The 24,131-nt window shown below is 43.7% G+C and overlaps 1 protein-coding gene across 4 annotated transcripts in view; it reads right to left on the bottom strand.

Moving 5' to 3' along the window:
* FAM160A1 (family with sequence similarity 160 member A1) overlaps nt 1-24,131 on the bottom strand; it is a 185,741-nt gene that overhangs the window by 68,609 nt on the left and 93,001 nt on the right. Inside the window, exon 3 of one of the 4 annotated variants that reach the window (XM_038755011.1) lies at nt 3,898-4,387. The exons of 1 other annotated variant lie outside the window; for it this stretch is intronic. The gene's annotated coding sequence lies outside the window, so the exon portion shown is untranslated. Of the gene's footprint in view, nt 1-3,897; nt 4,388-7,191; nt 7,231-24,131 lie in introns of those variants that run through there. 2 more of the 4 variants (XM_038755014.1, XM_038755013.1) reach the window with 2 other exon arrangements.

Here is a 24,131-nt window from a genome sequence, read left to right as displayed (position 1 = left end):
GCGAGGCTCAGAGGAAAGAGCCCGGGCTTGGGAGTCAGGGGTCATGGGACTTGTCAGCTGTGGGACTTTGGGAAAGTCACTTAACTTCTCTGTGCCTCAGTTCCCTCATCTGGAAAATGAGGATTAAGACTGTGAGCCCCATGTGGGACAACCTGATTACCCTGTGTCCCCCCAGCACTTAGAAGAGTGCTTGGCACATAGTAAGCGCTTAACAAATGCCATCATTATTATCAGCGTAACCCCTCTTGAGATTGTAAGCCCCTTGTGGATCAGAGACTGGATCTGAACAATGCACACCCAATCCTCCCAGCACTTGGTGAAGTGCTCACCGTAAGCTCTTCGTCATGCTACTGACAGAGAATAAGCACCCTCCAAAGACAAGAATAGGGCCTTAGCCTCTAGAACCAAGCTAAGAGATGCAGGACATAAGAGAATTTCAAACCCATCGGTTTGATCCCACTCCGGGCACGTCTTCCCACTCCTCCAACCCCTCCAGTGGTTGCCCACCCATCTCCGCACCAAGTAGAAACTCCTCTCCATAAGCTTTAAAAACACTCAGTCAGCTCTCTCCCTCCTGCCTATCTCCACTCATTTCTCAGTACAACCCAGCTAGCACACTTTGTACCCCTAACACTATCCTGCTTATAGTGCCTCAATCTCTTTCCAGCCATTTTCCCTTTGCTTGCCTGGAACTTCCTCCCTGCATTACATCCAGCAGCCCACCACCTTCCCTATCTTCAAAATCTTCCTCAAATCACATTTTCTCCAGGAAGCCTTCCCTGACTAACTTCTCATCTCCTCATTCTGTTCATCTTTCCCTTCTGCATCACCTCCGTGCTTGAGTTCATGCTCCCAAGCACTTTGATATTCACCTTACCCCCACAGCACTTATGTCCATATCCTTATATTCTGCTGCTTTCCACATCTTTAATTTATTTTACTGTCTCCCCCGTAGCCTGTAGGCTGTTTGTGTGAAAAGCCAGTGTATTCCAACTGTACTGTACTCTCCCAAGCATTAAGTACAGTGCTCAGCACACAGTAAGTGCTCAATAAACACCACTGATTAACTGATCATCTCATTCCAATAGGGACAAAAAAACCCCCACCAACCTAGGGCTGGTGGAAGATTTTATCAGCTTGTGACAAAGAACTTCAGCCTAACAAATAGTCGGCATGTATGCCTCCATCAATAATAGTTTATAAAGTGGATGGAGGCCCAGAGGTGTCAGGCTGCACCTGTTACTCTTGCCAGCTGTCTCCCAGTGCTTGCTGCTGGATACCAGGGGATCGGATAAAAGAGTCTGACTGGCTCAGCAACTAGCGCCTCACGACTACTGCAAAAACAAGCCCAGTGCATACTATGCTGGGAGCATAATATCCATTCCCTCCCCTGGCTAAAGCCAGTGGGAGTGGGAACATCTACCAGAGCCAATAGGCAGCCCCACTGGTGTCTTATGGGTGAGAGGGTAGAAAATGACTCTGACTCTATTTCTATGCATAATACCAAAAGTAGGATGCAGGTTTTACTGACTGTCTGCTCATCTTGTCACCCTTTCAGTAACCAAGTAGCAGCACACTTATTATTTTAGAATTCACTTTGGAACGCCCTGCTTTGACAAGACAATAAATGCATCAAAACTCTATTACTGTATACATGTTTATCATCCATCAAAAAGTGAGATCTTTCCGAATGCCAAGAAGCCTGGAGGGGAGAAAAGTCTTGCGACCCCAATTATAGCTAATGGCTATGGAAAAGACACATTTAAGATCAAATGGCCTCAGACAACCTTTGGTGAAAGACTACTAAAATCCTATTAGATCTGAATGCTGTTTGCTAATCCCCTGGCCCAATTTTTATTCTCTGAGTCACTACTGTCTCACAGAGCAACTTCCAGCTCTAAGAGCAATGATGACAAACACCTAATTTCATTTCTGACTTAGATGTCCTTATCTCCAGCTATTTCCTCCAACTTCTCCATAAACCAGGCTCTTCCCTGACCTGGAGGTATAAGCCCCATGGCTTAGAAGTCACACCACAGCTACCATTCCCACACACCACTAAGATCCCATCCTGCTTTGTTCCAGCATGGCAGGAAGTAGCAATATTCCCTCCAAAGGTTTAAAAACATTGGGCTTGGGGTGAATGTGGCTGTTGTGACCACTGGACTCTTAAAACAGCATCACGTCGACACAGAGAAGGGCAAAACTACAATGTTCTGCTTTCTTATTCTCATTGTTGTCCTTAACTTTTTCATTATTATTATAAATAAGCATTTAACAGTGGTATTTGCTAAGTGTTTACTTTGCACCAAGCACTGGGGTACCTACAGTCCACTTAGGTACAGTTCCTGCCTTACAAGCGTCTCGCAGTATATATTAAGTGCTTACTGTGTGTTAAATACTGTATTAAGCACTGGGAGACAATATACAGGTGGGAATTACCCCTGACCCCGTCCCTCGCAGGGCTCACAGCCTAAGGAGAAGGGAGAACAGATATTTAATAAATGAGGAAACTGTGGCACGAGAAGTGACACACCCCAAGCCCCACTGAAGGTAAGTAATAATAATAATAATAATAATGATAGCATTCATTAAGTGCTTACTATGTGCAAAGCACTGTTCTAAGTGCTGGGGAGGTTACAAGGTGATCAGGTTGTCCCACATGGGGCTCATAGTCTTAATTCCCATTTTACAGATGAGGTAACAGGCGCAGAGAAGTTAAGTGACTTGCCCAAAGTCACACAGCTGACAAGTGGCAGAGCCGGGATTTGAACCCATGACCTCTGACTCCAAAGCCCAGGCTCTTTCCACTGAGCCACGCTGCTTCTCCTAGCCATGCTGCTTTTCCTGGAGCTGGGACTAGAACCCATGCCTCTTGATTCCCAGGCCTGTGCTTTTTCCTCCATGGCCTTAAGTTGGCCTCTGCTGGCTTGCAGTGTCCTCTTGGTGCTGGCAGCCTTTCGGTTGTGGCTCTCCGGGCCCTGCCCCAGCCATGCCCTGTGTACAGCGGAGGCCGCCCTGGAAGATTTAAGCCATTGCTGATAAATCAATCATCAGTCAATCATATTTATTGAGCACTTACTGTGTGCAGTACACAGCACTGTACTAAGCACTTGGGATCATGCTCCAGACTTCCCCATCAGACAGGCACGGGCCCCCTCCAATTGTGGCTTTCAGGGCACCTGTCATCTGGAACCGCCATGCTGCCTTCCCAGGTCACCATGGCTGCAGCGGGGACTGAGGGCTCTGTCACGAGGAGTCTGAAATCTGCTCCTCTAACCACAGTACCCTACTGATCTTTCTCCTTGTCTTCATGTTTTGATTCACCTTTCCTTAGGAAACTGTCACCAGTCCCCTCCCTGCACTTATTTTTAGATTATTAGCCCCCCAGGGACAGGGATCATGTTTAATTCCCACCCGTGTATTTTTTCCCACCACTTAGGGCAGTGCCTTGTACACAGTAAAGCCCTTAATAAATCCGATTACTACTACTACATCCCATGGCAGCCTTTTATGTTGTTTCTCTGTTTATCCCATTTCCCCTTCCCCTAACATGTCTATTACCAACTCTTCCCCTCCGATTCATAGACCGTGAGCCCCTTGAGTGCCAGGGACCATATCTACTTTCATCCGTGTATTCCCTTCCCAGGCTTCGCACCAACTAATCACTTGACTGAATACTATTACTCCCTAGCTTTGGACACGCCATCAGTGTCCAACAAACACACCTCATTAGTCAGGAGTCCAGCACTGCTAAAACGAAGCTTTTGCTCTAACTCCCAATTTAGGGAATCTCATTTCCCCAGTAGAGAGATAAATTTCTTCTTTGACAAGCTGCTGTTGACAATGCAGGAGCTGCGCTCACCTCAATAGAACTGGTAACTTGGGGTTACTTACCTGTGAACACAAGATTGCTCTTTTCTCTGCCCCACTGCAGTACCACTGAGGTCCATCAGAGCCAAAAGATCAGGTGTTGAAACCAAAATGATTTCTTCATTTCTACATCGATTTTGAATTTCCTTTTAGTATGAATCATTACCTCCTCAGCACTGCTGATCCCCAATGCTGCAAAACACTTTTTTTGCTAGGAGCATCACCTTGTGGAGCTGAACCCCGGGGAAATCAAATTGCCTGTCAACAAGGTTGGCTTCCTCTGGAAAGAACATTTCTTTACCAGCTGCTCTCTCTTACACTCAGGGACACACACACGGACATACTGGTTCTCTACTTTGAAGTCCAGCTCTTCGGTGGGCAATGAAAGAAGTTTCAAAAACCATTAAATGCCACCTCTGACCCAGCAGGGAGGGCTTATTGGCTGGATATCTGCCAGACTCTTAGAGCTAGCCAACAGAGAGGCTCTCTTCACTGGTCGGTTGCCATTAATTACCTAGAAACAAACAAAAGCAGCTGGGTAGATTATAGTTCTTTCATATTCTGACTCACTTCTTCCATAGTTGCCTCTAGAGTGACTGCCATGCATTTCCGTGGTTCAAGTCTGTCTAACATCTCTTTAATTAAAATTCCTCTCCACAGGATTGACACGTGTGCCAACATGGCTGCTTGGAGTGGGAGTATAAACAGAAGGGGAGGGGGACAAATCACTAACCAAATGTTCTAAAGTAAGAGTTCTGCCTTAATGAAAAGCTTGCAGTTGACTATTTTCCAAGAGGAAATTTGTTTGTTCAAAAGGAAGACATTTTAAGAGAGGTGGATTTAGCGTCCAGTGTTACCTGCTTTTATTCTGCATGCTACAGTGTTAAACCAATGAGGATCTGGTCCATTCATAACCACAACTCATCACTTATATGGTTTTTCTTTCATCATCATCATCAATGGTATTTATTGAGTGCTTACTGTACTAAAATACTTGGAGAGTACACTACACAGAGTTAGTAGACATGTTCCCTGTCCACAACTACCTTACAATCTAGAGAGTGAAGAAGGTTACCTTTAGTATTCAGTAAACAATACAGTAACTAACATTTGTAAACTAATTAGGCCTGAGCCCACTGTATTTTCAGAGACAAGACAGAGAAATGGTAGTTGGACAGAGATTAAATCAGCGTCAGGAAATAAATTTAGGGAACATTTAGACCTGCAGATCCCCAGTGTCACCTTCCTCACTTTGAGACTTGGAAAACCACAGATAGAGGGAATAATGCATTACAGGGGGCTATAAAACTGTAGCACTGAGGCTTACTGGATGGATTGCTCGAAGATCTAAAGAAGAGAACACAGAGAATTAATTGTCTCTTTTCTTCTTTCAACTTTTATTTCTCGCCTCATGTTTTAACAGTCTCCCATGTCCCTTGCCTTTTCCCCAGGGAACCAGATGTCTTGAGATGGGCCTAGGGAACAGTAACAGTCCACTCTCCCCAGATATTTCTAGGCATAGGACTCATTGCCAGACATGTCATGCCCGAAGGTATTCAATAAACTGATGAGCCATAGTGCAGGCTGCAAATTCTGGCCTCAACTTTTTTGGCTGCTTCCTCTCTCAACCAAATGTTTTATATGATATGTCAGGCCTTCTTCATGTGACGTTTAAAGATAATTTAAAACCTCAAATCTTACATTTTCTAATTCTGAGGACAATCACTCAGTTAATGGTATTTATTGACTGCATTCTCCCAAGTGCTTAGTACAGTGCTCTGTTTACAGTAATCCATTGACTGATTGAGCATTTTCTGTGTGCAGAGCACTGTTCTAAGCACTTGGGAGACTACAATACAAGAGAGTTGGTAGACTTGGTCCCTTTTCGCCAAGAGCTGCCCTAGTGAGAAGCAGTGTGGCCAAACAGAAAGAGCACGGGCCTGGAAATCAGAGGAACTGGGTTCTAATCCCAGCTCTACCACTTGTCTACTCTGTGATCTTGAGTAAATCACAACTTTTCTGTGACTCAGTCACCTCATCTGTTAAACAGGAATTAAGCTGTGAGCCCAATGTGGGACACGGACTGTGTCCAACCTGCTTATCTTGTATCTACCCCAGCACTTAGTACAGTGCCTGGCATATAATAAGCACTTAAATACCACTAAAAGAGCTTACAGTCTAGAGGGCTTCCGAGAACAATTTTTAAAATGGAAACGAAAAATTATTTTGACGGAAAAATGATTAAAATTTACACAATACTTTAACAGCTAAATGAACTCTGATTTACATAAAAAATGTAAACACCATCCAAAATTATGCACAGTTCAATATCTGGATTAGGAGTGAAAACCTTTGGCCATAAGGACACAAACTCCATGGGGTGATGGAACAATGCTACCCTTGGCTAATTAGCTGAATTCATTCAATCGTATTTATTGAGCTCTTACTGTGTGCACAGCACTGTACTAAGTGCTTGGGAGAGCACAATACAACAATAAACAGACACATCCCCTGCCCACAACGAGGTTTCAGTCTAGCTGAAGCCGAGTGCCACTGTTTTCCACCTCCTAATATCAGTTATGGGCTGCTAGGGACAGAGGCAAATTCTGCCATTCCACCAGCAAGTGGAATTCCGCCAATCCACCTGTCACTGCTAGCATGTCTACCTAAGGGTTGGGATGGGATTACAGAAACCTGGCCAAGCACCTACTCTAGTAGTGACCTTCCCCACTTCACAGCGGTGAAGTAAAAGGCCAGAAAGGATCGCTTCCATTTCCCTAGTGGTAGCCTGACCAGAGAGGAGCCCTAACCCTGGATCCCACCAGTTCAGCCTGTGGCCCAAGACCTGTGACATGGGCTCATCCAGCTCAGATAGATGCTCCTTCTATCCATTCCAACTTTGCCTGTTCTCCACTTCTGGACTCTGACTGCCTCTCCCCACTCCCAGCTCTGGAACTCTGGCTGGATCACTGGATTAGCTGGTTGACCCTCTCTTTTCCACCATCTTATCACCTGCTCCAAAGAAGTTCTGATCCAAGAAGCTCCTGGGTGCAAAGTGAACAGCTGACATCTACCTTTGCCTTGCATTCCCTGCTCAGCGGTAGAAGACCTTGAATCACTAAAGGTTCTTGGAAATCTCATCCAGTCTACAGCCACCCAGTCAATCATTTCAAGTGAAGATAAAACAAGAATGCCATTAGGTTACCACTCTGCCCCTTTCGACAGTTATCCAGCCTAAGGGAAAGGTGGCCAGACATCTTATAGGATTATCTCAAAAATGCATTTCAGACATCTTCCCTGCCAAATCTAACTAGGTACCTGACTTGGTTGTGAAGTGATGAATCCAATGATGAAGAGATAGAAATGCTTAGAATCCGTTCCAAAACCTCCCTAGAATATTTCCCTGGTGGTTTCGCTTATTTTCTGTGTGTTGTTTTCACCTAAATCTCAGGGCTTTTTCCCCTAGAGAATAAAAAGACATAGAAGGAAAGGAATGAGAAAGACATGAACAATAAATAGTGGGGAAAAAAAATGAACACTAGAATTCAGACCCTTTTCTGGGAACAAAAAAGAAAAGAAAAAGTAGTCAAGACTTTCACTGCCTCAGATTCCACTAAACACTAAAACTTTGTTGATTTAATACCAAATATCTATAAAGTGTTCCAACTCAAGAAGAATGTGCTTCTTCAAAGACCATGTAAGGCAATATGTTTACTGACTGGAGAGATTTTTCTTCCATTTACTTGGGTTAGTAAAACATCCATCTCTCTCTCTCCCTCACACACACACACACACACAAAAAAAAAAAAAACCCATTTCAGAATAAAAGATCACACTAGCTCCACTAGTAAGAGATCAAAGAGCTACTACCTTTGGGGGAAATCAAACAAGGAACTCACTGAACAGATCCCCTTATGACTCCACTCCTAAGGAAGGAGTGTTGTGCATTGAGGTTGAGAGAGTAAGGGAAAAAAAACACAAAGTAGGACATTTTGCCTAAAAAAGTTATTAAAAAATAATTAACTAGTCAGACTCTTCCCCTAAAGGAATAATTTTTTAAAGTTATTAAATAGAAATAATTCTATGTAATGAAAGTTAACAGAGGCAAGTTGTTCAGATTATCTACACATACTACACATGACTAGACATGGACAACTTTTTAAAAAATTTTCTTATGAAAGCAATTTGTATGGCAAGACAAAACAACAAAGTACTAAATAACTGGCTTCCAGACTGCCAAAAAAAATAAATTAAGCTGGCAATTTAACAAGCGTCCTTGGTCTGACTATCTGCTGTGATCAAGAATTAGCATGCCATTTTGTTATCTAGTCAGTTGTTCACATAGAAGAATCAACACAAAATAGAAATGCCTTTAGGCAGGAAGAATTCAGTGGAAAATGAAAAAAGGTCAAGATCAGGTGACCAGATGTCCCAATTTAGATGGGAACATCCCAAAATTTCAGATCTGTCCAGGTTTCCACTTTCAGATCTTCAGGACAAATCATATCGTCCTTCTAGACTGTAAGCTCCCCCTCTAGATTGTAAACTCGTTGTGGGCAGGGAATGTGTCTACCCAGTGCTTAGAACAGTGCTTGGCACATAGTAAGCGCTTAACAAACACTATTTTGGAGAAGAAGTGTGGCTTAGTGGAAAGAGCTCGGGCTTAGGAGTCAGAGGTTGTGGGTTCTAATCCCAGCTCTGCCATTTCTCTGCTGTGTGACTTTGGGCAAGTCACAACTTCTCTGTGCCTCAGTTACCTCACCTGTAAAATGAGGATTAAGACTGTGAGCCCCACCTAGGACAATGTGATTACCCTGTATCTATACCAGCGCTTAGAACAGTGCTAGGCACATAGTAAGCACTTAACGAATACCATCATTTATTTTATTTTTTGTAACCACCTGTGGTACAATGTACTCTCCCAAGCACTTAGTATGGTGCTTTACACACAGTAAGCACTCAATAAATATGATTGATAGAGTGATTCCCCAAAACACAACGATAGCTACTGGTTGGCTTTCTCTCCTTCCCGCCTTTTTCCCTTTCTTCCTGTCTCCAATCTCTTTTTTCTCTCTCCCACTTGATTCCTCTCCCTATTCTTTTCCTTCTCTTATTTCCTCCCCCTATTCTTGTCCTCTCTTTTTCCCTTCTTTCCCTTCCCCAACCTCTCAGGCTGTTCTACTAAGACAACCAGATTTCCACTGAATTCTCCATGTCACCTACTGGTACCAGCATGAGTTGCAAACCCTTAGCCCAACTGACCCTCTGCTTCTGTTGGGCTGAATCACAGTCTGGACCACAATAACTAGAGATAACCAAGGTCCAAATGGGAAGACAATGGAGGCTGGACCCCCCCGCTCTGCCATCAACCATAATGAAACAATGTGGCTTAGTGGAAAGAGCAAAGGTCTGAGAATCAAAGGTTCTGATTCCCTGCTCCACTACTTGTCTGCTGTGTGACCTGGGTCAAGTCACTTAACTTCTCTGAGCCTCAGTTTCTTCATCTGTCAAATGGGGAGTAAATCCTGTTCCCTCCTATTTGGACTGTCAGCCCCATATGGGACAGAGACAGGTCCAACTCATCTTTTTTTATGGTATTTGTTAAGTGCTTATTACATGTCAAACACTGTTTTATGCTCTGGGGTAGATAAAGTTAATGACGTCAGGTACTGCCCGTCGCACGTTGGGCTCAGCAGGTTGAAAAAAGGGTACAGAATCCCCATTTTGCAGTTGAGGAAACTGAGGCACAGAGAATGAATCAATGGTACTGAGTGCTTACTATGTGCACAGAACTGAATTAAGTGCCCGTGAGAGTGCTAATTCAACGTAATTAGCAGGCACTTTCCCAGAAAAGTGAAGCAATTGCCCAAGGTAACCCAGTAGACAAGTGATGGAGCTGGAAATAGAAACTGTGTCCTCTGGCTCCCAGGCTCGTGCTTCATCCACTAGGCCACACTGCTTCTTGATTCTCACCTAGCACTTGGTACATAGTAAGTAAGCACTTAACAAATACCATAATAATAAGAACAATTATTATTAACCAAGCAGGATCAGTCCATGTGCGTTTAGGCATCCCCTAGGCAGCGTCCCACCTGCCTCACCAACAGTAGCATGACTTTCCAACCTCAGATGACAGGCTAATTTTCCCCCAATGGAAAAAAAAATCATTTTATTATCTAATCTAATTATTTTTTTGGAGACAAGCTTTTAAACATAAATATGGTACCGAGTTATCTTCATTCCTTATTTTGTCTCCAATAATGGGGGTGTGAAGTATTCTGGAGAAACACATTACCCAAAATGCTGATTCTGATTACTTTCCTTCTTTCCTTGCACGCAACCTATGCTGATCAATAATGCATGGAACAGCAATCTATAAATTCAGTTGTTTATACGTTATAAAATCTTCATGCACAATTTAAATTAGCAAATTAAGATGTGCTGCCTATGCTTTTCCTGGTCATTACTTATGAAATATAATATATGAATCGTGTAGTTTCATTTCTTGAAGAGAGGGCAGGAGATCCATTTAGTCACAGCCCTTTATTAGCTTTTAGTTCACATTGATCCCAGCTTTACACTTTTTGGCAGGATCAACTAGTTATTTCCGAGGAGGCAGTGCTATAAAATGGGTGTGAGGCAAGTCATATGCATGTCATGCAGAAAAATTGCAAATTGCTCCTCAGCAAGACTCATTATAGTTTAAGGTATTTTGATCTAGTCACATTTGAAACTTATCCGTAGACTAAATCACATTATGAAATGGGTAAATGTGTATAAATCTGGTGTCTCGTGACAACTAGCTCATATATGTGAATTGTTTCTGGGCATTCTATGGTTCTTTCCTTCCTACTGGCATCTGCCCCTCAACTCCTTCCTCCCTGTCCCTTCTTCATTCCTCTTTTTCTCTACCCCGATGAGACTGAAAAGCTCTCTGTGAGCAGTGAGTGGGCCTTCTCTACTTCTGCAGTATTCTCCTGGGTGCCTGGAACAGTGTTCTGTGAGCCCACTGTTGGGTAGGGACCATCTCTATATGTTGCCAACTTGTACTTCCCAAGCGCTTAGTACAGTGCTCTGCACACAGTAAGTGCTCAATAAATACGACTGAATGAATGAATGAGCAGCCCTCAGTAAACATCATGGGTTGATTGCTTGGCTCTGACCCTCTGCACCCCACAGCTAAGGCTGGCCTGCTCTCAGCTGGCTGCCCTGCCACCAATTTACCCTTGTCATGTCTTGCTGCCCACCTGGTTCAACCCCTGCCTGAGTCTATCATCCATCTCTACCTCATCCCCAACCAAATCCTGTGCTTGACACACCTAGCTCTGGTTCTCCCCTCTCCCAGCACCACAGCAATCCCTGCCTCTTCTTACCCCCACCAAAAACTCTTCAGGAAGGTTGGCCCAGCTGGCCTCAGACCACCTTTCCTTCTCCTGCCACTACTGACAGTTTCTGTGTCTACTACCCATGGCTCTCCCTTCTCTCCTTCCCCACCATCCACATACAATGGATGTGGGGACATCAAGCTCACGGATTTTAGCATAACAGCCTCAACCTGGGACATAGATTCTCAACCTGCCAAAGGAAAATCTGCCTGTTTTCAGGACAGTGTGCACAATAGCATTTCTACCTTAAGATAGAGTCTTAATGCAAATAGATAAATGTATTGACTTAATGCCTTTCATGATTTATGTCTTTCTAGTGGTCATACTTCTTAAAATGAGCTAATTGGGCTTTTCCTGTTCTTCATACCTTTTAAACTTGGGCACAATTTTCTTTGAATATATACAGGGTTTCTTTGGGTTTTATTATGAGTGGGAGGAGCACATGTATTTTTAATGAGCAAAAAACTTCTAAGCAAACTATAGGCTTCAGTACCATTATAAAGTGAACATGAAACATGTACCTATACTTTTCAATAAGTGTTTTCACAGAAGCAGCCTGGGCTGGTGGGAAGAGTACCAGCCTTGGAGTCAGAGAACCTGGGTAAAATCCAAGCTCTGCCAATTGTTGGGCAAGTCACTTATCTGCTCTGTGCTTCAGTTTTCTCAACTGTAAAATGAGGATTAAATACCTGTCCTTCCTGCTTCTTAGACTGTAAACGACAAGTAGAACAGCGACTGTGTCCAACCTGATTACCTTTGTATTCACCGAGGCACTCAGAAAAGTGCTTGACACATACTAAGCACTTAACAAATACCATAATAATAATATTATGTACATACGCACCACATGAGGATCATATCATTATCTTCCCTTTTATCTCATCACCTTCTGGTCACTAAATTACACAGATTACAGTTAAAGAACAAAATCAGCCCTTTCACTGAATTTAAGCCAACCAAATTGCAGTTTAAGGAACAAAGAAATTCGGGGAAAAAATTCTCCCACAAAAATGAAATGCTCAAAACAATAAAAAGGGACAATTTAGATAGGTATGACCTAAGGGAAAAAGCTCAGCACTGGGAGTCAGAAGACCTTGAATTTGAGTTCCAGCTTTGCTCTGGTCTACTGGGTGACCGTGGGTAAGTTGCTTAACCTTCCTGGGCCCATTTCCTCATTTGCAAAATAGGATTAGGAGGTTGTGAGCCCCATGTGGAAAAAAGGCTGTGTACAATTTCATAACCTTATACCTACGCCAGCACTTTCCAGATAGTGCTTACTAAGTGCCACAATTAATTATTAGGCAACTAGAGTTCCAGTATTCCCAGAATGATTTAACCTGGGACACAGTTCCCACTCCAACTCTCCAGATTTAGTCGATTCTGTTTTACTGAACAGTTTTAAAGTCAGCCTTAGGGTATAATGGGACACCCAGGATTTTATGTGATGGCTACATGGCCATGGATTTGAGATTAAAACCTTTTGAAGGTGTAATATTTGTCCCCAATATTTCTAGTTTGCCTGGTACTCAATTTTTAAAAATGGATATTCAGTTGTTCTAGAATGCAACAGCAAGAGCTTCGCATTACAGAAAATTTGCCTTGCAGTACCTATAACTTGACTAGTGCTATGAGCGTGCCCAAAGCCATTTCTTCCAACACCAAATCATACTGAATCCAGGCAGGTGACTCTGTAGGAAAAACATGCCCTAATTTTCTTCTATGCAAAATGTATAATGAAAGCACAGATTATTGCATAACTGTGTTAGTTTTTGCTTTTATGGGAATGTCTTCCCAAGCAACAGTCACCAACACCAATCTGATTTTCCAGAGAAGGCCAAATCCTTGGTGTAGAGAATGGGTTTACTAAAATGGGGTTACCCAACTTGATTCAGGGCAGGGAATGTGTCTGTCATATCATGTTGTACTTTCCCAAGTGCTTAGTGCAGCTGGCCTCCACACAGTAAGTGCCCAATAAATGATTGACTGATCTATTGGTAGTTATTTCAAAGACCAAAAACAGCCATCCTAGTTTCGATGGGTGTTGTATGCTCTTGACCAACTAATTTGACTGACATTTCAAGTACATTTTCTGGACTTCTTCAGGGCACCTCTATGCCTTCACTGTAAATACGAAACCTCTAAATGCATTATTATTGCAAAAGAATACTATCTCTACATGCACATACATATTACAATAGCTTTTATGTACTTACTATGTGCCAAAAACTATGATAAGCACTGGGGGTAGAGACAGATAATCAGACACAGTTCCCAACCCAAGTGAAGTTCATAATCTTGAGAGACAGGGAAAATGGGCAGATTTTATTCATATTTTACAAATGAGGAAACCGAGACCCAGGGAGGTCAAGTGACTTGTCCAAGGTCCCAGAACAGGCCAGAGGCAGAGCTGGGACTAGAACCCAAACTTCCAGTCCTATGTTCTTTCCACTATGTTCTCTACTTTGTTGTATGTGTGCTTTTATCCTACAATAAATATAGAGAGATATTTACGCCGATGACATCCAGGTCAGGGCCTGCTCTGTTCATTATGGGTTGAGGAGACTCCCCCAGAAAGGCCTAAGAACATAAGAAATGTCATTATTCTGTTTCCAATGGTGGACACGGGCTGAATAAGGACAGGAGATAGTTATACCCTCCTTGACAACCATCTTCATGATTAGAGTCATTTCCTTTAGCAAACCTAACTTTTCCTCTCATAACCTCTCATAGCCCTCACATGCATGATTTCATCTGGGCCTTTCATGAGCCTCCTGCTATTTTCTGCGGTAACAATCAATCCATCAATGGCATGTATTGAGCGCTTACTGGGTGCAGAGCACTCTACTAAGTGCTTGGGAGAGCTCAGCGAAAGAGAGTGTGTAGATAGGCTCCATGCCCATAAGGATCTTACGGTCTCGAACAAATTCCAAATTCTTACATCTTACTGTTGGATCTTCCCCCTGAACCACCACACCAGGGGTACTCTACAATCTATGGGCAATATGCCTAAGAAGCAACTACTAGTTTACAGAAACCCCACTAAAATCCACCTCCACCCCCAGCCTCACTGCTGTTTTGGCATAACAGATCAGGTTGCTGCCTTCCAGATGACAAACTGCTGGGCAACTGTTTACTGCGGCTGACAGGTTTCGAGAACCTCCTGCTTGCTTCTCACATCCCTGTTAATGCAGGGAGCAGAATTCTATTCTAGGAAATGCCTTCAGGGAAAAGCGCCCCATAGCTTCATCAAGGTTATAGATATATATGTAGAGCATATATACATATTTACTTATCTCCTTTATAATTGTAGAGGATGATGTGTGATTTTCCAAGGCCTACAAGTCCCTTCTGCACTGATTACAATTAGCATAAAATTTCTCCTTCGGTGATAGGCTAAATCACTCAATGTCAGGGTCTTCTTCACTGTAACACACTGTAAGCTATTTTTGCTCAGTTCCTAGAAACAAGACTGTGCAGCAATCAGTCTTGACAGTAGAAAAAAATGGCCTAGTAGTTCTCAAACTGAAGGGAGTCTTGTTTTTTTTAACAGCATGGAGAGTAGCATATGTTGAATCCAGCATCATCAGCAATGCTTCACTATACAGTTAGCCCATACTAACCTCCCAGAGTTGTGTTTGACTTTGTTTTGGAAAACACTTGGGTGCCTCAGTGACGTACGCTATATAAATAGCTGGTGGAAAGGAATGGAATGGAAAGGAAATACAATCTTTAATATGTCTCAGGGGCACCTGTCAGACTTCTAATAATACTTGGTGGTTAGACAGCACCTTCCATCTAAGGATATCAAATCTTTGCAAACATTAGATTCAATTTTCCCTTATTCTGGAGGGTATTTAAATTCAGTAACATGGACCTGGGCTACACAGTAGATGGAAAAACTGAAGGCGGAGGTGATGTGCCTGTACTGTCAGCATCGTTCCTCCATGCAATCCAACACACTGAATCTACATCCTTTCAACATGTGGAAACACCAGGCTCTTTATTCTTAAAAACTGACTTTTCCAATTTTACAAAAAGGTAGTAGTGGCCTGCACAAGATAGGCCTAGCCTTGGGCCTAGCATAAAGTCAAACTGGTTGGGTTGAGGGACTTTGTTTCCCCTAGGACACCTTGGCAACCCCTCCCCAAGGGTTTTTGGGATGGAAGGAGTGGTAACAGCACCACACGGGAGGTATTGCCAGTCTAGAAATAAGCTAGGGCCAAACCAGAAGTATGCCCATTCTCACTGGGGTGTTTTTGCACATGAACAGTTGTCCCCTCGGCTACCCGGACCACAATTCTGAACAGGCCACTTCACATCTGTGGTTGACCCCCTCCAATCATTTATGGACTGGCTGGACTAGAATCAGATGCTGAACCTACTGCCTCAGTCTCTGTTAGGGCAAGGTGTAGACTGGCACATTTCAGACCTGTGAGTGAATCTCCTGGACAGATTTAGTGACTGTTCCCAGAATTCCAAATTCAGATTCAAATCTGGAACCTGATTTCACATCTCCCAAACCTCCAGGGCCGCACCCTGAGGTCCGTGGCTAATACCGTCACCCACCCTATCCCTACTGGAATATCACCAGATTATTTTCCCTGAGTTTGGCCACCTCGCAAAAGGCCGTCAAGACTCACAAACCTAAGTTTCGGCCATGACAAGGGCAGTGTCGGTAGAGAGGCAAGTGGGGAATGAAGCTTTAACAGCTACAGTAAGTAAACAGCTGTAATTAGTGTTTTGTTAGATTGTACTCTCCCAATCACTTAGTACAGAGTAAGCACTCAATAAATATGATTAACTGACTGACAGACTGCAGCTTCCTCCACTGCTAACTAGCCAGGGCTCTGGACTTTGCTAGCTTCAGACCTCATTGCCTATGGGAATTTCACGCTGAAAACCCTGGACTCCAAGCAGCAGGGGAGCCCACAGCTGTACTTGGCTACTGCTGCACCTATCTCTGCATCAAACATGACTGCCTGGGTGAGATCATGTTGTAGTGTGTGTCTGAGGGATGTCCTCCCCCTGGCCTGGAATGCCCTCCCTCCGCACATCCGCCAAGCTAGCTCTCTTCCTCCCTTCAAAGCCCTACTGAGAGCTCACCTCCTCCAGGAGGCCTTCCCAGACTGAGCCCCCTTTTTCCTCTCTCTCTCATCCTTGGTATATTTTCATGAACATGCACACATGCATGGATGTGAAACAAGTAACTATATTAAATGAATCCTAAATTTCTCCAACTCTCCTCTAGAAGTTCTTCTAGCCTTACCATAAGAGACATGATAGGCCTGCACAAATTCAGAAAAGTCTAAATATCCCCCCTAAGGCAACTGCAGCCACAAGAGCCCTGGACCCAAAGGCCTGGGTTATGCAGGGTGTGGCTACAACCACCCCCAACCATACCCTTCCTCTCCAGGCTCTCTTTCCCTTTAAAGATGCATATCTCCCTCCCTATTTGATCCTTCTCATCAACTGAGATGCACATATAATTCAGCCAAAGATTTTCTAGAGCTTCTTCGTTACACAATTGTGTCTCAAAAACCTAAAGTAAAATGTGAAATTGTCCCCAAAATTTCTGGATCAAATTATCTTGAACTCATGGGAGCTGAGTTCTCAGGACTGAGCTGGCACAAAACCAAGCCCAACCAGACTCCAACAGCTCTTCCCTTCTCACCACCCTGTGGGTTTTTTTATGGTATTCGTTAAGCACTTACTATGTGCCAGGCACTGTAGTAAGTACTGGTCTTTTACTTATGCTGTACTTTCTCAAGTGCTTAGTAAGGTACTGTGCACTCAGTGGGTGCGCAACAAATATCTTTATTACCACTGCCCTTGCTCACCTCCCCATTAAAGGGGTGAGGTCATAGCACCAGCGAGAAAGCAGATGAATATTCATTTCCTTCCAACAGCATTCAAGGCTGCCCCTGGGTAAAGTCTTACACAACACAGCTCCCTTTCCAGGTAAATTTAGATCCAGTTTGGGTTTGCTTTGGAACAATTCCAAATTTGAGGTGAAGAGGGGCTGTTCTACAATTAGGGAGTCCATTTGTCTATTTTATACCCGTCTGGTCTGCCCCTTGTTTGGTATTGATCTATCAGTCAATGGTATCCATTGAGTGCTTACTGTGTGCAAAGCACTGTATGTTTGGAAAAGTATAACACAGTAGAGTTGGTATTTCCTGCCCATAAGGATTTGCCAGATTGATATACTGCCAGACGCTTTATGGCTGGTATTTTTATTTTAAATGCCCAGCTTGCCTTTGTCTTGGTTCGGGCCACCAAGTCTCGTGGCTTGGAAGTGGTGATCATGGTTATAGTCCTGAAAGGGGAATGCAGCAGCTGGAGCAAAGAAGAGCTGGGGAGCTGAGATTCCCCCTGTGATATGCTCTGGGTTCTGCAGATTTTCATAAAATATTCTGTGATTTCTTAAGACCACAGGAGGCATTGTGGTTTAGTGGAAAGAGGATGGCGTCGTGGAGCTAGGAGACCGAGGTTCTTGCCCCAGCACTGCCAGTGGCCTGCTGTATGACCATGGGCATGCCCCTGAGCCAGGCTGGACCTCACTTTCATCATCTATATGGTATTTGTTGAATGTTTACTACATGTCAAACACTGTTCTAAGCACTGCAACAGACACAAGTTATATTAGGCTGGACACCACCCCTACCCCAATGGGGCTCACAATCTACATATGAGGGAGAACAGGAGAACTATTGCAAGAGAAGTTAAGTGGCTTGCCCAAGGCCACACAGCAAGCAATTGGCAGAGCTGAGATTAGAACCCAGATCCTCTGACTCCCAGCCCTGTGGTCTTTCCACTAGGCCATGTTTCTTCTCCCCTCAACTTAGACTGTGAGTCTCACATGGAACAGGGACTGTCTAAACTAATTATCTTGTACCTACCATAGCGCTCAATACCTAGCATGTGCATAATAAAAACCATAATTACAATTGTTTAGCCTGCACAACACAAAGTGTGGCTGTCAGCGGCCACTTTAGTGGCCAGGAGAAGCATGACTGTCTAGGAGCTGGAATTGGAATGGGCAACCAAGCAGGCAAGGAGTAGAGATGGAATGGACCAAACAGGGTGAAGCTGACACCTTATTTGAGACTCAAAGAAATGCTGCCCAGTTTTGTGCATTTACAACCTCAGAGGATTAAGATTTAAGAAAAAGAAGGTGCAAGGATAGAGAGAACTCACTTGGGGTAAATGATAAAATAATGATGTGCTCGCCTTGAGAAGGGATAAACTGGGAAGTATCCCAACTTCATCATATACTCCAGGTAAAGGGTACACACAGAATTTCCACACCATAACACCGTACTTCATTCATTCAGTCATATTTATTGAGCACTTATTGTGTGCAGAGCACTGTACTAAGTGCTTGGAAGTACAAGTCGGCAACATATAGAGACGGTCCCTCCCCAACAACGGGTTCACAGTCTAGAAGGGGGAGACAGACAACAAAACATGTAGACAGGTGTCAAAACCGTCAGAATAAATAGAATTATAGCTATATGCACATCATTAACAAAATAAACAGAGTAGTAAATATGTACAAGTAAAATAGAGTAATAAATCTGTGCAAATATATATAAGGGCTGTGGGGAGGGTAAGGAGTTGGGCGGGGGGATGGGGAGGAGGAGAGGAAAAAAGGGCTCAGTCTGGGAAGGCCTCCTGGAGGAGGTGAGCTCTCAGTAGGGCTTTGAAGGGAGGAAGAGAGCTAGTTTGGCAGATGTGTGGAGGAAGGACATTCCAGGACAGGGGAAGGACGTGAGCCAGGGGTCGATGGTGGAACAGGTAAGAACGAGGCACAGTGAGGAGGTTAGCGGCAGCGGAGCGGAGGGTGCGGGCTGGGCTGTAAAAGGAGTAAAGGGAGGTGAGGTAGGAGGGGGTGAGGTGATGAAGAGCCTTGAAGCTGAGAGTGAGGAGTTTTTGCTTGACCATCTGAGGTCCTACTCCATGGGGTGATTTGGATTCAGATTATCAGAGGCACATCTAACCCCACCCTTCCGAAGACAAGCATCCTGGGTGTTGTAAGGAGAAATTTTTAAATATCCCAAGAGAATTCCAATTGGCAGAATCAGTCCACAGGTCTTTTAATTGGGAAAAAATAATGATGGGTTGATTTTTCTGGTCTATTAAAAATGGGAAGATATTTTACCTTGGAAGTTTCAATCTTGCCATATGGCAGTGACTTTGAAATTTAACAAGTGCTTTCATCTTGAAGCTTCTAGAAATTTTATGGCAATCATAGTAACAAAGAAAGATCCAAAAGGCAAAATCTTTTGCACTGAGATTTCTCCTCATGCTATATATTTATTATTTATATATATTGCATGTATGCATTATTCTAAGTTGCCCTGACCTTTGGGATAAAGCGAGTTCTCGTAAATGAAGTGTGAGAACAAAGAGGACGGTTCATGCTCCATGGGCTTTAAATGGTTTCCACATCTCTGAACTTGTAAAGCAAGACTGCATTCAGACGATGGCTCAGAGTAAAGGTTGCAGATATACATCGCAGCCTGATGGTAACAGCAGTCACACCAAAAATTGATTGGTTTTATGCTCCATCTTCTCCTCCTGAGACAAACTTGGCCTTGAAAATAAATGCACTAATGCAATCTGTTCAATTCACTGACTGTGTCTGCATGGGGCAAGCGTAGGACAAATCTATTGGTAGAAATTTCATTCTTTACTTAATAGTGCCTGGAGCCAAACTCCCATTAGGAGCCAAGCACAATAGTGGGAACTGCCCCATGAGGCAGAATTAGCCTTGAAGAGTCATATCTCACTGTCCTTCCTTTCAATCTCAGTGATCAGGACATTTTCAAGTCCACCAGACTATGGGATAGTAGCCGGACAGTAGTGCAATCCTCACCCTAACCATTCACTTTTTGCTAACTGCCAGAAAGAACATGAGGAGATCCAATCCCAGACAGATTGGAGGTGGGATCTGGTATCCACCCCAGGAAAATGAAATCAGACACATCCTTTTTAAGAATGACATTTTCACTGCCCAAATAGACTTAAATGGATGTATGAATTCACCCTAGTTCACAGTCAAGTAGATTTAACTAATCAATCACTCAAAAGCCTTTACTGACTCATCTCTATCATTCAACCCTCAAATTCAATCTGTCACCAAATCCTATCAGTTCAACCTTCACAACATCGCTAAAATCCCCTTTCCTCTCCATCCAAACTGCTACCACATTAATCCAAGCATTTATCGTATTCCGCCTTGACTAGGGAGGGCATCAGCCTCCTTGCTGACCTCCCTGTCTCCCATCTTTCTCCACTCCAGACCCTACTTCACCCTGCTGCCTGGATTTTTTTTTATAAAAAAATGTTCAAGCCAGGTTTCCCCACTCCACAAGAAACTCCAGTGGCTGCCCATCCACCTCCACTTCAAACAGAAACTCCTTTATAGCACTCGATCACCTTGCCCCCTCCTAACTTGCCTCACTGATTTCCTTCTACAATCCAGCCCACATACTTTGCTCCTCTAATGCCTACCTATTCACTGTACCTCGCCACTGGCCTTCTGTCCACATCCTGCCTCTGGCCTGGAATGCCCTCACTCTTCATATCTGACAATTACTCTCCCCACCTTCAAAGCCTTATTGAAGGCACACCTCTTCCAAGAGGCCTTCCCTAACTAAGCCCTCATTTCCTCTTTTCCCACTCCCTTCTGTGTCATCCTTGTACTTGGATTTGCAACCTTTTTTCACTCCTCCTTCAGGCCCACAGCACTTATGTATCTATCCATAATTTATATTAATATCAGTGTCCCACTCTAGACCGCCAACTTGTACTTCCCAAGTGCTTAGTACAGTGCTCTGCACACAGTAAGCGCTCAATAACTATCATTGAATGAATGAATGAAAGCTTACTGTGGGCACTGAACATGTCTACCGACTCTGTTATACTGTACTCTCCCAAGCGCTTAGTACAGTGCTCTGCATACAGTAAGCACTCAATAAATATGACTCATTCATTCATTGACTGAGTGCTTACTCTGTGCCAAGCACTGTAAAGGCTTGGGAAAATCCAATAGATTTAGTAAAATAACCCCTGCTCTGGGGAGTTTACAATATAGCCAGAGGGGAGACCAATAAATTACAGGTAGGGGGAAGCTACAGAGTTTAAAAGTGTGTACCTATATGTTACTGGGGTGAGTGTTTAGGGGGTGAGCACGTAGTGCAGAGGTAATGCAGATGTGCTGAAGTGGCAGAATTGGGGAATCATGGGGAAATATAAGTTAACAGGGAAGCCTCTTGGACATGCGATTTTTTAGAAAGGTTTTGGATGGGTAGAGTAGTGGTCTGCTGAATGGAGCTTTTACCTCAAAACCAAGTTTGGCGTTTTGTTAAGTTTTGGATTGACGCTGGAGTACGATGCCCCACATTAAGCACTTATTTTGCCTTCCCCGAATTAAACCCTCTTTTCCCCTACTCCCTTGCCCTTCTGCATCATTCACACTCTTGGATCTGTACCCTTGAAGCACCTGATATTCAGCCACCTTCAGTCCCATAACACTTACGTACATACCCTTTATTTACTTTATTGTTTTCTTCCCCCTCTAGACAGTAAGCTCTTTGAGGCCAGGAAACAGTGTCTACCAACTCTGCTGTATAGTGCTCTCACAAGTTCTTAATAGAGTACTTGGCACACTGTGAGCACTCAATAAATGCCATTGCTTTATTGAGTCATTTGCAAATGCCATAAAATATAAAGCTACAAAAGAAACCCCTGCTGTCATATGGGGATCATAAAAATAGAAGCTAAAATAAGCCCCAAAATTTGGGAAATTTAAAAACGTACCTAATTTTAAAAATGAATGCAACCCTACCATAATCCCCAAATCAAACCTGAAAACACCAAGCTTTGCATGTAATCTTTCCATCTGGGCTCCCTAAAGACTAATGGGCCCAGAAAAGCATCATTTATCCCATCTAAGAACCTAATCTTCCTTTCTTGTCCTGATATATCAATCGCCCAACATGCAGAGAATTGAAACTTTTCACCAATAATCCAGTTGGAGATTCAAGAGAGAATCCAGCTGGAAAGCTGTGAGGAAGGGTCACAGAGCCTTCACTAAGGTCAGGGTCTCGGTTCAGTTAATATGGCAGAAGGGAAGCCTGAGAAATATAATTTATCAAGCAGCAACAGGAATGGGAGACAGACGGAATATGATGAGTGAATGAAAAAGAGTGACAAAGGGGAGTCAAAGGAGATACTGAGATTACAAATGTGGAACAACAATAATGGTATTTGTCAAGCGCTTACTATGTGCCAGTCACTATACTAAGAGCTGGGGTGGATACAAGCAAATTGGGTTGATCACAGTCCCTGTCCCGCATAGGGTTCACAGTCTTAATCTCCACTTTACAGATGAGGTAACTGAGACATAGAGAATCAATCAATCATATTTACTGAGCGCTTACTGTGTGCAGAGCACTGTACTAAGCGCTTGGGAAGTGCAAGTCGGAGAAGTGAATTGACTTGCCCAAGGTCACAGAGTAGACAAGTGGCAGAGCCGGGATTAGAATCCGTGAACTGGAAGACTAAAGGGTAATGGTACCATTGACATGAACGTGTTTAGTTTTAGGCCTGGAGTGTAGATACCAACTTTTCATTTTATGTGTGCAGGCAGCGGAGCAGGGAATTTAATGGGGATGAGTAAACTCTCAGGCCTTACTGGAGACTTGGGATGAGCGAGGCCCAAAGGCTCAAAAGGTGTGTGTGTTGTGGGGGGCACTGCCCCATGAAATTGGTACCCACAGGCAGGAGATGCATCACTGGATGAAATCCACCTACCAGCTCCTTTGTGGGGAACTGGCTAATTGTGGCTACTATAAAGCAACATACGAGGACATCCCCTCCCTCCCAAACTCTCTGTCTGCTCCCTTACTGAATCCCACAGAGTTAGGCAGCAAAACTTTGGGTGGCTCATGGACCTATAGCTGGACTCGAAATGGGCATATTTAGCAACTGGCAGGATCCTCCCCAAAATAAATTCTTGGAAGAGAGCTGGGCACACGGATGGAAAGAGAGCATCCACCTTATATCTGCCTATGATATGACAGTCCTCTAGGCTGTTAGCTTGCTGTGGGCTGGGAACAGGTCGATCAACTCAGTTGTATTGTACTCCCCCCCAAGAGAACCATCATGGTCAGAGAAGCAGTGCGGGTTAAATAATAATAGTAATGATGGTATTTGTTAAGCACATACCATGTGCCGAGCACTGTTCTAAGCACTGGGGTATATACAAGTAATCAGGTTGTCCTACGTGGGCCTCATAGTCTTAATCCCCATTTTACAGATGAGGTAACTGAGGCACAGAGAAGTCAAGTGACTTCCCCAAAGTCATACAGCTGATCAGTGGCGGAGTCGGGATTAGAGCCCACGACCTCTGACTCCCAAACCTGGGCTCTTTCCACTAAGCCATGCAAGGTCCCAGGAGTCAGAAGGACTTGGGTTCTAATCCCCACTCCGCCCCTGTCTGCTGTGTGACTTTGGGCAGGTCAGTTACCTTCTCTGTGCCTCAGTTACCTCATCTGTAAAATGGGGATTAAGAATATGAGCCCCATATGGGCCAAGGACTGTGTCCAATCAGATTGGCTTGTATAAACCCCAGCGCTTAGTACAGTGCCTGGCACACAGTAAGCGTTTAACAAATACCATTAAAAAAAGCACTTAGTACAGTGCTCTGAACACAGTAAGAGCTCAATAAATACCACTGATTGATAAACCAGAGTTCAGGCGGAAATTCTGCAGGTTAGGGGAGGATTTCACCATTTCTTTCAAAGCCTATAATCACTATACACACTTTTTTCCAGCAAACCTAATCCATAAACCCATTTTAACAAA

The sequence above is a fragment of the Tachyglossus aculeatus genome, chromosome 12 (assembly GCF_015852505.1).
Source record: "Tachyglossus aculeatus isolate mTacAcu1 chromosome 12, mTacAcu1.pri, whole genome shotgun sequence".
NCBI classification, from domain to species: domain Eukaryota; kingdom Metazoa; phylum Chordata; class Mammalia; order Monotremata; family Tachyglossidae; genus Tachyglossus; species Tachyglossus aculeatus.
This window is presented reverse-complemented; position numbering and strand designations above follow the sequence as displayed.